Source organism: Aedes aegypti, chromosome 2 (genome assembly GCF_002204515.2).
Source record: "Aedes aegypti strain LVP_AGWG chromosome 2, AaegL5.0 Primary Assembly, whole genome shotgun sequence".
In the NCBI taxonomy this organism is placed as follows: Eukaryota; Metazoa; Arthropoda; class Insecta; order Diptera; family Culicidae; genus Aedes; species Aedes aegypti.
Genome location: NC_035108.1, coordinates 161462192 through 161475792, shown reverse-complemented (window position 1 = coordinate 161475792; position 13601 = coordinate 161462192).

Here is a 13601-nt window from a genome sequence, read left to right as displayed (position 1 = left end):
ACGATCGTTAGAATAAAAACGATAGAGGTTACTACTACATAACAGAAATACTACTGAAAGAACGCTAATGTTGCCAGTGTTGGTGTGATAAATGCAAAGTAGTGCAAAAATGCTTAGAGAATTAAATAAGTTATAAATTCCAGCATTTTGTTCAACAATATTATATTAAAGATATTTAAAAATAAAACATTTCAGTGCCATAAGTTTTCTAATTATTATACATATATCAGTAACACTACTAAACTATCTCTAATACCGCTACAACCTACCTTACGCAAGACCGTAAAATGCCGTAATTAAGAACATTTTGCAATATTTCTCAAAAATCGTAAATTATAGTTAATGATAATTTTAATTGGAATTATGATGCATTACCAGCATATACAAATAGCGGTATGGGCAAATTTCAAAAATGTTCTTAAATTTCGACAAATTTTGGACCAAATACGCTTACGGATTTAGGCAATGCGCTGAATTACGGCACCTTACGGTATTACTAAGGTAATAATTACTACATTGTTAGTAAACCTAACATAAATGCCTATTTTCAATGACCTGTGAGACGCAGAGACAACCCGCACCCACTCTTGCGCCTCGTGATCTACTGAAAAAGATTTATGTATATTGAACTAATACTACTATTAAAAATAGTGCTACTGAAGAAGGTGATCGTTGGTTTCCCAGTCTTGTTAGTGATTTGAGTGTTAGTAGAGACTGGTAGTAGGCCCTGCCGGTCCCTCCAGCATTACGCGTAGTTATCTGGTGTTAGATCATGCGATAGTAACTAAACTCATGCTGAAGGTGTGATAAATCAAGTGTAAAATATATTTAAGCATTGAAACACATGCCATTATTAGACTAGCTTACATTTTATAAGTTATAATTACGATAAATTTTCGCGATCAATATATTAGCATAAGAGTATTTTTTCACAATATCAACAATATGTAATCACTTGATTAATCACCGTCAATCCCATCACCTATGGACAGGGTAATTATTTTTCATAATGTTTTGATACAATATTTTTTTTATTATTTTCAAACTGTCAAAAGTTTCATAACACTGATAACAAGAATGAGAATAGTATCATTCTTCCTATACATAATTATATCACATTTGTTTTGAGAATATTTGTTATTATTGGTGGAGCACCGTGGTGGAGCAAGTGGATCATTTGGCGCAAATATTCATCTCTTTTTTCCTCAATTCATAACAATTATAAAAATCGGGCAGTCCCTTATTTGTAAAAAAATTCAATGTACAAAATCTTATTTTACGAAATGGATATTGAAAAATAAACGAAAAGCTGTTTTCAGTGCAAATAGGCCCGGAGAATATTATTTTTATCAATTGTGTTTAAGGCGAAGTAGGCCGTCATTGAAATTTGTACGCGTCGTTGATGATTGTTGCTAATTCATCTCACGATTTCGAATCAAAGAAAATCAGTTGGTTTTGCACTGACACATCTAAAAAGTATGAGCATACTTTATGCAAGTTAGCGCGTACAGTGATACTTTTTCAAGTTAATTTAAACTATCAAGACTGAGTTTTATAATTTTTAAATGCATGCTGAAAAGTCATCATTGTTGCCAAAACGAATGACGGGCTACTTAGCCTTAACAAGATTAGACGTCTAACAAAAACATGCTAATAGTAATCGATTCAACTTCTGATTACACTCTGAACAACTGAAGAACAGGGAGCGAAGTTATTGGGGCAAGTCGCCTAATGTTGAACGGATAAAAACGTCGCCTATTGTTGAACAGTCCGTGTATTCCTTATGGCGTGTGCAACAATTAGCGAGCATTTTTACCGTTCAACAATTGGCGAATTACCCTAGTATATTAATTACAATCCAAAAAATATATGTACACAGCAAAAAATTCTGAAATTCACATGGCACGTAATTTTTTATGATAATCATGTAAAAGGGGTTGCAACTGAACATTCAACGATGACTACCGAAAAGCTAAACATTACATATAATTTGCAATTGGATTAAATGGACAAATTGATGTGAAGATTTGCGAAAAAGTTACTCGTCTTCTCAGTGAGAATCGAACTCACGACTCCCTGATCTCTAGTTAGGGCGCGTTACCCCTACGCCATGAGAGGACTCATGAACGCAGAAGTTAACCAGAATTCGACTTCAGCTCAATAATCACGTGGTCCTTTTTCGCAAAGTGCACCTCTTTCGGAAGAATTAGATGCCCATCCAAACACAACGCTTTCTATTCATATCCAATGCCTAGCCCGAGAGCGCATTATTTTTTAAGGTATTGAAATAGCACACAGATTTTTTTGGTGTGTATATTCAATATCAGTAGTAGACCAACTGACTACTATTTGAACTCTAACTCTATAAAGGAAGAATATAACTACACACCAAAGCTGTCAGTTAATAACTGTGGAAGTGCTCATAAGAACACTAAGCTGAGAAGCAGGCTCTGTCCAGTGAGGACGTAATGCCATGAAGAAGAAGAATACGAAGCAGAAGAAGAAGAAGAATAAGAAGAAGAGGAAGAAGAAGAAGAAGAATAAGAAGAAGAAATATTTCGAGGATGTCTTATTTGATAGAATATGCAATTAACATTATTATTCCTTGTAGAAATTTTTTTACGCTTCATTTGAAAACTCCACGTGCAAGACTCAGAAGGATTCACATCGAGAGAAAATCGTTGAATTGCGTACGTATCTACCCCTATCTTTAAATAGGGAATTAAAGTGAACGCTTTCCGAAAAAAAAACAAAAGAAATGAATAATGCATTATCCGTGTGCGATAAGGGCAACGGGCCGAGTTCAGACGTTACGCTGGCGGGATTGTGCAACACCTGCATTAAATTGGCAAAGTTGTGTGAGTCTTGTTGCAATAAGCCCCAACACCTTGCCAGGAAGCGATGGAACCTCAGCAGGCGTTAAAGGATCCCTTTTCTGTTTCGCTCCTTCATGTGTTTGATTCCAAAACCACGATAAACCAATGTAAAGCGGGCTGTTGGAACCGTGTGATAAAGTCATTGAGGCGGCCGGAGTTTAAGTATAGTCACTAGTGCACACTCGCAATATGACCTACCTGGATGTGACGAAGCATGGCAAGCATACATTGCTTGCTGACTTATGGTTCCGAGCCCAACCGGAACGACCTGATCCGTATCTTGCATATATCTTTTGGCAGCTTGGAAAATAAACCATCTTGCATCACGGTACCGTCTAGCTACAACGGTATGGGTACGAACTGCTTCAATAGTGCACACTTGGCACTTTAGCAATGCATGTAGGCTCTATAAATTTTACCTATCTACCTTGTTGTCGGATAGTTCTCACTTGCACAATTTCCTTTTTTTTCGTGGAAAATGTTTTCCGGAGGAAATTTTGACAACCAATAATTTTCCGTTTTTGATACACTTTTCGTTTCTTCTTCTTTTTTCTGGCGTTACGTCTCCACTGGAACAGAACTTGTTTCTCAGCTCAGTTATCTTACGAGCTTTCTTTGCCAATTGAGCATTTTGGCATGTGTATATCGTTTGGCAGGTACGATGATACGATGGCCCTGAAATCATGATAGGAAATGTTTAGTAGAAATCCTTTTTTTATCACTTCAGTATCTGATCTATCAACTATTCTAGGGCACCGGTAACCTTGAGCCTAGGAAAGTTGACATTTTGAAAGCATTTGGCATACGATACTGATAGTGATGAGGGGCAACCCTTGTACCAAGTGGACACAAAAACCTCGATTTTGGGATGGATTTTTTTTTTTGAATTTATCTATTTATTTGGTCTTACATCAATCAACTCTCCAGGACCTGGAATTCCTGGTCAATCCACCTAGCTCGCTGCGCCCCACGCCTTCTAGTTCCGACTGAATTAATGGCGAACACCATCTTTATAGGGCTGTTGTCCGGCATTCTTGCAACATGCTCTGCCCAACGTATCCTTTCAGTCTTTGTCACCTTCAGGATACTGGGTTCATCATAGAGTTGAGCGAGCGCGTGGTTGAAGAATGAACCGCCACACGCCGTTCTTCTGCACGCCGCCGAAGATCGTCCTTAGCGCTCGTAAACCCCAAGAGCTTGCAAGTCCTTCTCGAGCATTGTCCACGTCTCATGCCCTTAGAGGACCACAGATCTTATGAGCGTTTTGTACATCGTGCATTTGGGGCGGGTTTGAATCTTTCTTGACCACAGTTTCTTCTGCAGCCCATAGTAGGCACGACTTCCACTCATGATGCGCCTTTGTATTTTCCGGCGAACATTGTTGCCAGCCGTCAGCAACGATCTGAGGTAGACGAATTCGTCCATCACCTTGAAGGTAACCCCGTCTATCATGATATTGCTTCCTAGGCGGGCCCTGTCGCGCTCAGTTCCGCCTACCAGCATGTACCCAGACAACCAGAAGTCGCTTGAAAGTTCACGTAATGACTCGTTTATTCATACAAATAACATCAAACCCGCAAAACGCGCTGAATCAAATCGTCAGATTGATGAGTTTCCTCGCATAAAACGCTTTTTTTCTCTGAGTTCGTTTGTACATTTTGTTTCGTCCCGTACACTCGTACAAAGTAAGTCGAATCAATTCGTAGCAGCTGTCAAAACAACATTTGTTATCATAAGTTAAGTCGCATAAGATCACAGGTTAGTTCGGTAGAAAATTTATTCCCTCGCATTGTATGCTATTATTCATCACATAATATATGCACGTATATCGCCTCCACTTTTGTACGTAGAAGGCCTTTTCGCGACATCTTATGAGTGAAATTTAGCACATACAAAGCCTCCTGGTGATTTCATTATACGTACATTTTGGTTGTCTTGGTTGTGCTTTGTTTTCGACGCATTAGTCATTGCCCTGACTCTTGTTGCTTTGCGTTTCAGGCGGATGAACAAATCTGCCACCGCCATCGTTTCAAATTTTCTCCCAATAATATGTCGTCTGCGGAGCAAACAAATTGTCCGGATCTCGTGAAAATCGTGCCTCGACTGTTAAGTCCGGCTCTCCGCAATATTGAATTATAGGCACGAAAGTCCAACACCTTGTCGTAGTCCCCGCTGAGACTCGAACGAACTGGAGTCAGGGTTGTTATTAGTCGCCGGATTCGACAAACTATCAGTGACGGTGACGAAAAATAAAAAGTTTTCGTCACTACCGTAATCCGGGGTAACATTGATCGGGATGACTCATCTTGTTAAACGTTCAAATAAAGATTTATTGATGAAACATTATCGAACCATGAATGGTGCCTCTCTTTCGTATATTCATAAGCTAATGATAATTAAGGTTTTTGCCAAAATTGCGTTTAGTTCATGCGCAAATTTGTCAACTTTTTGAAACAATGATTTCTATCATTTTCACTGACATCTACCGAAAATTCATGTCTCACATGAGTTCTGCAGACGATGTGATCAAGGAAAATGCGGGTGTTACTGAAAATGGCATCGCCGAAAACGATTCCGTTGTCAAATCTTTCATAAGTTTATTCATTAGGCAACATTAGCTAATTACTATTACGAATGTAGAATTTCATGAGGAAATTGCCTACTTTTAGGCGTATTCCGTGGTTCAAGGTGTTTTTAATTTTGAAATAACTCAAAAAGTAAATGACTTGTAAGAGTTTGGTCTCCATATTCGGCTTCAGGGGCCCTGATTTTAGTAAGTAACGACATTTCCAATACTAGCGAACGTTGTTTACTTGGATGATCAATGTTACCCCATATCAGCTGAATCAAAAAATCACTTAAAACATTTATTTAAACATGTTTAAATCTTTCGTAAAACAAAATAAAGTACATAGTTAGGAGCGGTGGGTGCCAGTACTTGTTTTAAAAATATGAAACTTGTAACATTTGTATTGTGAAATGAAAAATTTAGGAAAAACGAAAAAAATGATCAATGTTACCCCGGATTACGGTACCTCAGCTCAGCGCAACCAACGAAGCCCAACAACCAAGCACCTCGTCACGACGAAAAATCTTTGCCGTTGTGTGTTTTCGTTTAACATGTTCAGCTTGAATGGAAAGGCAGACAACTAATCGGTGCCAATTGAAAGGCCGACAACAAAAAAAGAACAGCCAAAAAATAAAAATCAGCGCGCTTCCGGAGTTGATCAAAAACCCTTTAGATTGTGGGTAGCACGCGTCTACCAATAGTGCTAAAACAACTTCTTGAAAATGTGCTTGCCGAATTGCTAACACAAGACACCTTTCGTAGCTCAAACTCTCTTTGTCTGCAATTGTGCGCTCGGTGACGATTAGAAGCTTAGGGTTTCAATGCTAGTAATGGACCCCTTAGTAGCTGAAATTCATTCTAGACGCTTTTCCGCAATGATATCTCAGACGCATATACGTTTTGTGGAGTCTAACAACAAAGCCAATGTCTTTACTTCATAGTACGTCTATGAAACATACAAAATCATTCGATTTTCCAGCGAAATATGCATTTGAAAAACTGTTGTCCAAATGCCTATTATGGACTCTCCTGGGGTCCATAATAGGATTGTTTACAAATTTGACGTTGCGTATTATGGACCCTCCATTTGTTTCCCATGTAATCCGGCTCGCTGCCGACGAGCCTATTATGGACCCACCTGGAAATGCGTATTATGGACCCTCTTGTGTGGTTTCATTTACAAAACTGTTCAAATATCTGTATTTATGCGTCTCAAACCAAATATTTTGCCTGAAACTGCTGACTAACAATGTAATCGAAGTTCCCCCGGTAGATTTTCATAGGAATAAGGTTGCTTTGAATGTTAATTTTATGTTTTTCTGTACGGGGGCCATAATACGCAAAGGGTCCATAACACTGCGGAACACGGTTTTGTCTCAAGAACCAAAATACCGCTATTTACTAAATTAAGGGTTGCTGAGTCCATTGCCGTTTTCAGAAATATCATGGCACGTCTAGTTTTTGAGATATTGACTGTTGAAAATGCTAAACTTGACTGTTTCAGCCAACTTGCATGCAAGTTTTCCAACTTGTACGGCAATTTGTTTGCTCAATTTGTCACAGAATTCAAACTTTATGTACAGAACAATAAGTATCAACGAAGTTCATAATATTTTCGATGGTAAAATTTTATTTTTGGTGGTTCAGAAAAGTATTGTATTATGCCATATAAGAGAAACGAAAAATTTTATATGAAGACTGCAACCATGTTGAAAAAAATCGATTAAACCTAAATTTTATCGTAAAATTTCAACTGATTTGTATCTAAATTGAAAGTTCATGTCCTATTAAGCATGTTTGGTAGATTATATCACAAAAAAGTTTGATAAATCATACTTTAAATTTCATGTAAACATAAATAAAACCAGTGTTTTATACAACTTTGGCGACCTGTAGCTAAAAATTGTGACGGGCTGGAACATTTCTGAGAACGGCATCAGATTCAGCGACCCAAAATTTACTAGAAACACATAATTTGATCCTTGAGACACGCGAAAGTGTCATTTTTGTTACGCTGTGTAACCGGCATTGACTCCCTATGTTGGTTCAGTGCGGAGGGGTGCCGGGAAGAGTGACGAAAATTATTACTCGATGACTTTTTGCGGCTTTGTTTCGTCGTGGTCTCCTTATCAGTCATTGAAGACAAAGAAAATGACGATCTCTTACGTACTGAATATTTTTTTTTCAATTTTTTGTCATCGGTCAGTAACGAAACCGATGGTTACCAACCCTGACTGGAGTGTTCGCCCGAGATCTTCACGCAGTTTTGCACACCGTCCATCGTTGCTCTAATCAATTTTGTGAGCTTCCCGGGAAAACTGTTCTCGTCCATGATCTTCCGTAGTTCAACACGGTCAATACTGTTGTATGCCGCCTTGAAATCGATGAACAGATGGTGCCTAGGGACCTGGTACTCACGGTATATCTGGAGGATTTACGGCACGGAAAAGATCTGGTCCGTTGTTGAGCGGCCGTCGACGAAACCTGCTTGATATCTTCCCACGTACTCGTTTGCCATAGGTGATAGACGACGGAAGAGAATCTGGGATAGTACTTTGTAGGCGACGTTTAAGATAATTTTCACACTTCAGTTTGTCGCCCTTTTTGTAGATAAGGCATATAACGCCTTGCTTCCACTCCTCCGGTAGCTGTTCCGATTCCCAGATTCAGACTGTCAGTTGATGCAGACAAGCGGCCAAACTGTTCGGACCCATCTTGATGAGTTCGGCTCCGATACCATCCTTACCAGTGGCCTTGTTGCTAACAGGTTGGTTTCCACTGTCCGCTGTGCTGACGTAGCTATCGCCTTCGCTGTCTTGACCTTCTGTGCCTGTGTTCTCTGCGCAATTCAGGTGTTCATCCAAGTGATGCTTCCAGCTTTCGATCACATCGCGTCCGGATGACATGTGATTCGTCAAAATGCTTCCGTCCTAATCCCAGTACATTTCAGCTCGCGGCAGGAAGCCTTCACGTGTTATGATGTGTTAAGCTTCTGATAGAACTTCGGCGTTTCTTGAGAACGGTACAACAACTCCATCTCTTGGCAGTTTACCCCTTCAAGGCGGCGATTTTTGTTCCGGAATAGATGGGTTTGCTGTTTTCGCTTCAGTCCTTATCGTTCCACGTTTTGCCGCGTACCATGATACAGCATTGCAGCCTGCACTGCATTCCCCAGCAACACACATGTTATAATTGTGTCGTATCAACTGATATATGACCAAAATTAGTCATATATCAGTTGATAATACTTAATTATAACAAGTGTGTTGCTCGGGTTCTTCTCCTCCAAAATCTTCTGGCACCTTTTTGATCTCTGTTCCAAATATCGACAATGCTTTTGGCAGCGTCGTTAATGGCTGCTTTAACTGTCCTCCAGCAGTCCTCAAGAGAGGCGCTATCGAGCTCCCCCTTATCCGGCAACGCTGCCTCAAGATTAGAGTTACTGTGCACGTGTTGTAGACTTAGGTGCAGGAGCCTCATTGCTTGCATTGTGAGACCTTTTTTGGTGAGCCACATTTTACTTGAGATGTGCCTCAATGCGGTCTCATGCGCTCCGTCACAAGTGCTGTTTGAAAGTCAGTGCAATAATTGAAGTGATGACAATATTTTTCAACCAGAATCGAAATTCTAGCTCTCGGATCGCGAGTCGTCGACCATATCATGTACAGACACCTGCATACTGAGGCGAAAATAGTTGTACAGGCTCTTTGTTACTAAGAAATTGTTTCTCAACTTGGATATCGATGGTAAGCCGTAGCGCCGAACAGCCGAGCAGCGCATGAGACGAGGGTGCACATCACCTAGTGCGTGCTTTCAGAATTTTCGTCAGACTCCGGCTAGCGCAGCACACTAGGATTCCGATGAGCTGAGAGACGGTTTGGTTGGAGGCTCGTCAGTATATGTATGTGCTCCTGAGAAATATGTAACTCTACTCAAGATGCTGCGCGTACGCATTGGCGATTGTACCGAGGCATCATTGATGACGGATAGTTTTGGGCGCATTTTCACCATCCCCAGGTAGTGGTCGGATTCAACGTTAGCGCCACGATTGCTTCTGGCGTCGTTTATGTCGGAGAAGTGCCGTCCATCGATCAAAACGTGGTCGATTTGCGATTCTGTCTGTTGAGGTGATCTCCAGGTGTACCGATACGGGAGGCTGTGCTGGAAATATGTGCTACGAATGACCATATTCTTGGAGACGGCAGAATCTATCAGTCGTAGTCCGTTTTCGTTCGTCAGCTGGTGGGGACTGAACTTTCCAATCGTCGGTCTGAACTCCTCCTCCTGGTCAACATGAGCGTTCAAATCTCTTATGATGCTCAATCTTGAAAACAATGGTGCCAGTACCTGTCAACTTTGGTACTAGCACCATTGTTTTAAGATTTCCCGAAGGAGGAAAAGAGAGCGATTTTCTGATGACGTCACCGTGCAATGGGCAATTTTGCACATACAAAGCCCCCAAGTGATTTTGTTATACGTACATATTGGTTGTCTGGGTACTTAGTCATAATATGCGGAATTCATTAAGCTCCGTTCAATTTCATCAGATTTGTTGTATGTTTTAAAATGCGAATTTTATGTAACCAATTTTCTTTTGATGAACAATACTTATAGATCAAAGTTTGTAGTCTGAGTGTATAATAACGAAAACGATAATTGTGCTGAAGGATGCGAGAAAATGCAAGACATTTTGCGTGAATTTTCGGATCTTTCTTTACGTTTTCTCAACCTTCAATGAAAATCGTGCGTTTTCTAGTTTTCGATGTCTAAAAGTTGTTTTAGAAGGGCGGCGTCTTCTTAAGAATTGGTGGATTTTATATGTCTGTACATGTGATGTACATAATGGACGACCTTTTGCAGCGCCGAAACTAGGAGCTCCAGCACTCTCATTTCAGTCAATCCACTCATATACTAGATACATTTCTGATAGTCAATTTATCTCAAGCAAGTTGTCGTAAATGCCATTTGCCCAAACGGCATTCGGCCAAATGGACGGACATCGTCGTGGTTCCTGGTCATTTGGCCGAAAGCCATTTGGCCGAAATTGAAAACAAAAGTGAACTACAGTTAGCATGGATTTATAATGGAACTCATTCAGCTTATTCACTAAGAAGGATACATCATTATTTTTCCGCATCGCGTTCGAAGTTAGCTTCCCAAGTAGCACGCGAAACATCTTCCAAAGAAATGCTTTTCAAAAATGGTTTCAATCGCGTATCAATAAAAGCACCTGTAACTTATCTGGTTCTAGTTCGGTTCCATATCAATATCAAGGCTCATAAAGTTTCATTGCCGTTCCAATGAACATGCATTTTACTCCTTGTTTGACGTTCAACATATTTGAAATGACAAGATTTGCTGCAAATGTCCTTTGCAAATAGCAATAAAGTCAAATTTATGAAGATGTTTTCAGCAACTTTTCAAACAAATAATAAGAACAATGAATAAGACTCTTTATGACTATTTTATTGTCTTTGTTCCAATATCTTTGAAAAATACTTTATTTTTAAAAGAATAGCCTATGATCAAAATAAGAGAAAAAGCTCTTATGAAAATTTAAGTAAGTGTAATGTATATAATCGTTTCATCAGTACAACTACAAAGAACTGCCGATGATTTGAAGAAGCTGAAATTCTCAATTAAAATATAAGCTAAATAATCACCGATATTTTTGAAACCAGTATAACTTGAAAGAATGCCTATGTTTAAAAGAAGGAAACATTTCTGATGAAATCATTGAAAACACTTAAAATCCTATTGCACCGTTGATAGCCCACAGGGGAATAAACCATCAGCTTAGAGTCTTGACGCAATGTGTGGAGATCACAAATTTGTCTTGAATTGCCTGGTCGACTTTATCATTCTCTGGGAGCTCTTATATAGTGACAAGCATGACGACCCGTCACATCATAAAATCAACAAATTAATTAGTTTGTCAGTTATTGGGCCACACTCATAAATCCAATTTGATTTTTTTGTGTTAGTAATTCGGCCAAACGGCGTTCAACCAAACGGCATTCGACCAAATGGCCGGACACTGTTGTAACATACTGGAAAATATTGTATTGTTTGAGAAGTCTCTTACTATGATACATTTACATTTAAAATTTACCGAATAACTAGTAAGTAATTCTGTACTTCGGCTTCTTCTTCTTGGAATTACGTCCTCACTGGGACAAGGACTGCTTCTCAGCTTAGTGTTCTTATGAGCACTTTCACAGTTATTAACTGAGAGCTTTCTTTGCCAAAGTTGCCATTTTTGCATTCGTACATCGTGGTACTATATGCCCAGGGAAGTCTAGGAAATTTCCATTACGAAAAGATCCTAGACCGACCGGGATTTGGACCCAGACACCTTCAGCATGGCTTTGCTTTGTAGCCGCGGACTCTAACCACTCGGCTAAGGAAGGCCCCTTAAGACTATACTATAGTAATGAAAAGAAGATATTGATGGAACCATGCTGGGGTTGATGAAGGAAAAAAAAATTGCATAGTGTAATTAACGATTCGTTTCACTCCTCTACGCATTATCCAGCATAATCCGTCCATTTGTTTATGATGATTATAAGGATAAAAATGAGAGCAGAACACCGTGCAATTAATATGTGAACAAAAACGTTACCATGGTTTCCGGTTTAAAATTCACTCACGCACTCCACGTTCGACAACAACTTGCCCTCATGTTTCATATTTTGCAGATGATACCAAGTGAATAATAAATTGAATGAAAAAAATGCCTGCTTAACCATACGTGGATATGCTACTTTGACCTCCGGACAGGCTTCAATTTTCTAGCCCCATATTGCAGAAGGTACTCGAGCAAAACGCTGAATTTCTCTCCCCCCTAGGACTATCCAATATCCATTCCTCATGCATGCCCAGGGAGAATGTGAAGAAATTGCAAACGAATTTTTTACATCCACTATCCGTACGTATCACTTTTTCAAACCGTCTTTGCTTACACGTTCAAACCGCCATGCCGCCAGATCGACCACCGTAGCAATAAATTGGGCTTGCGATAGAATTATGTATAACATCTGCACTGCATATTGCATCATCATATCCACACAAATACGACGAATTATTGATAAAAAATAAAAGCAAATTAAAACGAACGAAGGGATAAGAAAATAAGCAGCTTGGAAACGTCTCCCGTGAGGTTGAAATGCGAGACAGACAAATGCGCCAGCTGCTATTGGCAGAGATGAAACGTATATTTTCGGCGATGTTTGTTGTTGTGGCTGCTCGGCAAAGTTTGGCTGCTTTCGTTACCACGCGTCTTGCCGGAAAGCTCTCTCTCTAACGCTGTTGACCAAATTTATCTATATTCACGGCACGTTTTTCGGTGAAAGGGAAAATTGCATTTTCGTTTCCTCTTAAAGTGCCTTTTGCAGTTCATTTCCAGTTCATGACTGGAGAGCTATATTCACTAAATGATGCCGCTTGAGGAGCAGACGAACAGATGTAAGAGTTTAATTTTGGAATGGCATGAATTGTAAGAAAATACAAATATACTGCGGAAAACATTAAGATTGGCCAATGCTAGGCATTGGCGTACCGTTGGTGCTTCATGTAGCTGAAGGAATAAAATAGACCCGTTTGGGTGATTCTTAGCCTCCTGCCCAGCCGGTATATGAGCAAGCAAGATCGGGTAACTAACTCCAACAGATCGTGTGAAAACTTTGAGGGCTGCTGATGTACAGTGAGACAGTGAGAGCCTGACGTTGTGTGAAACGTAGTCGACGGAATCATTTGTTTGATGAAACATACAAGCGATTTCAGAGCAGAAGGAGAAGAATGCAAAACGGGAAGCAACTCGACAGAACGCTAGAGAAAAAAAACCGCTTGGAGGAAGCAAAGTGCGAGGAGATGAAGTAGCTATGCCGGTTTCAAGAAACAAAGCTCTATTAGAAACTAAAGGCTTCGTGCCATGAGACGAGATGTGCATGGAGGGACCATATTGACGGATGAACATGATGAACAAAATGATCGAAAGGTGGATCCATCACTCTGTGAACACATGAATAGTGTTGAGCGCACAGGCAACAAGGGTCAAGACAAAGGAGGGAAACGTTAGCTCCACGAACACTATGACCCAAAAAGCCCCCCACCTCGATTGGGATTAAGGATACCACTCAACAGTTTAAGCACAATAA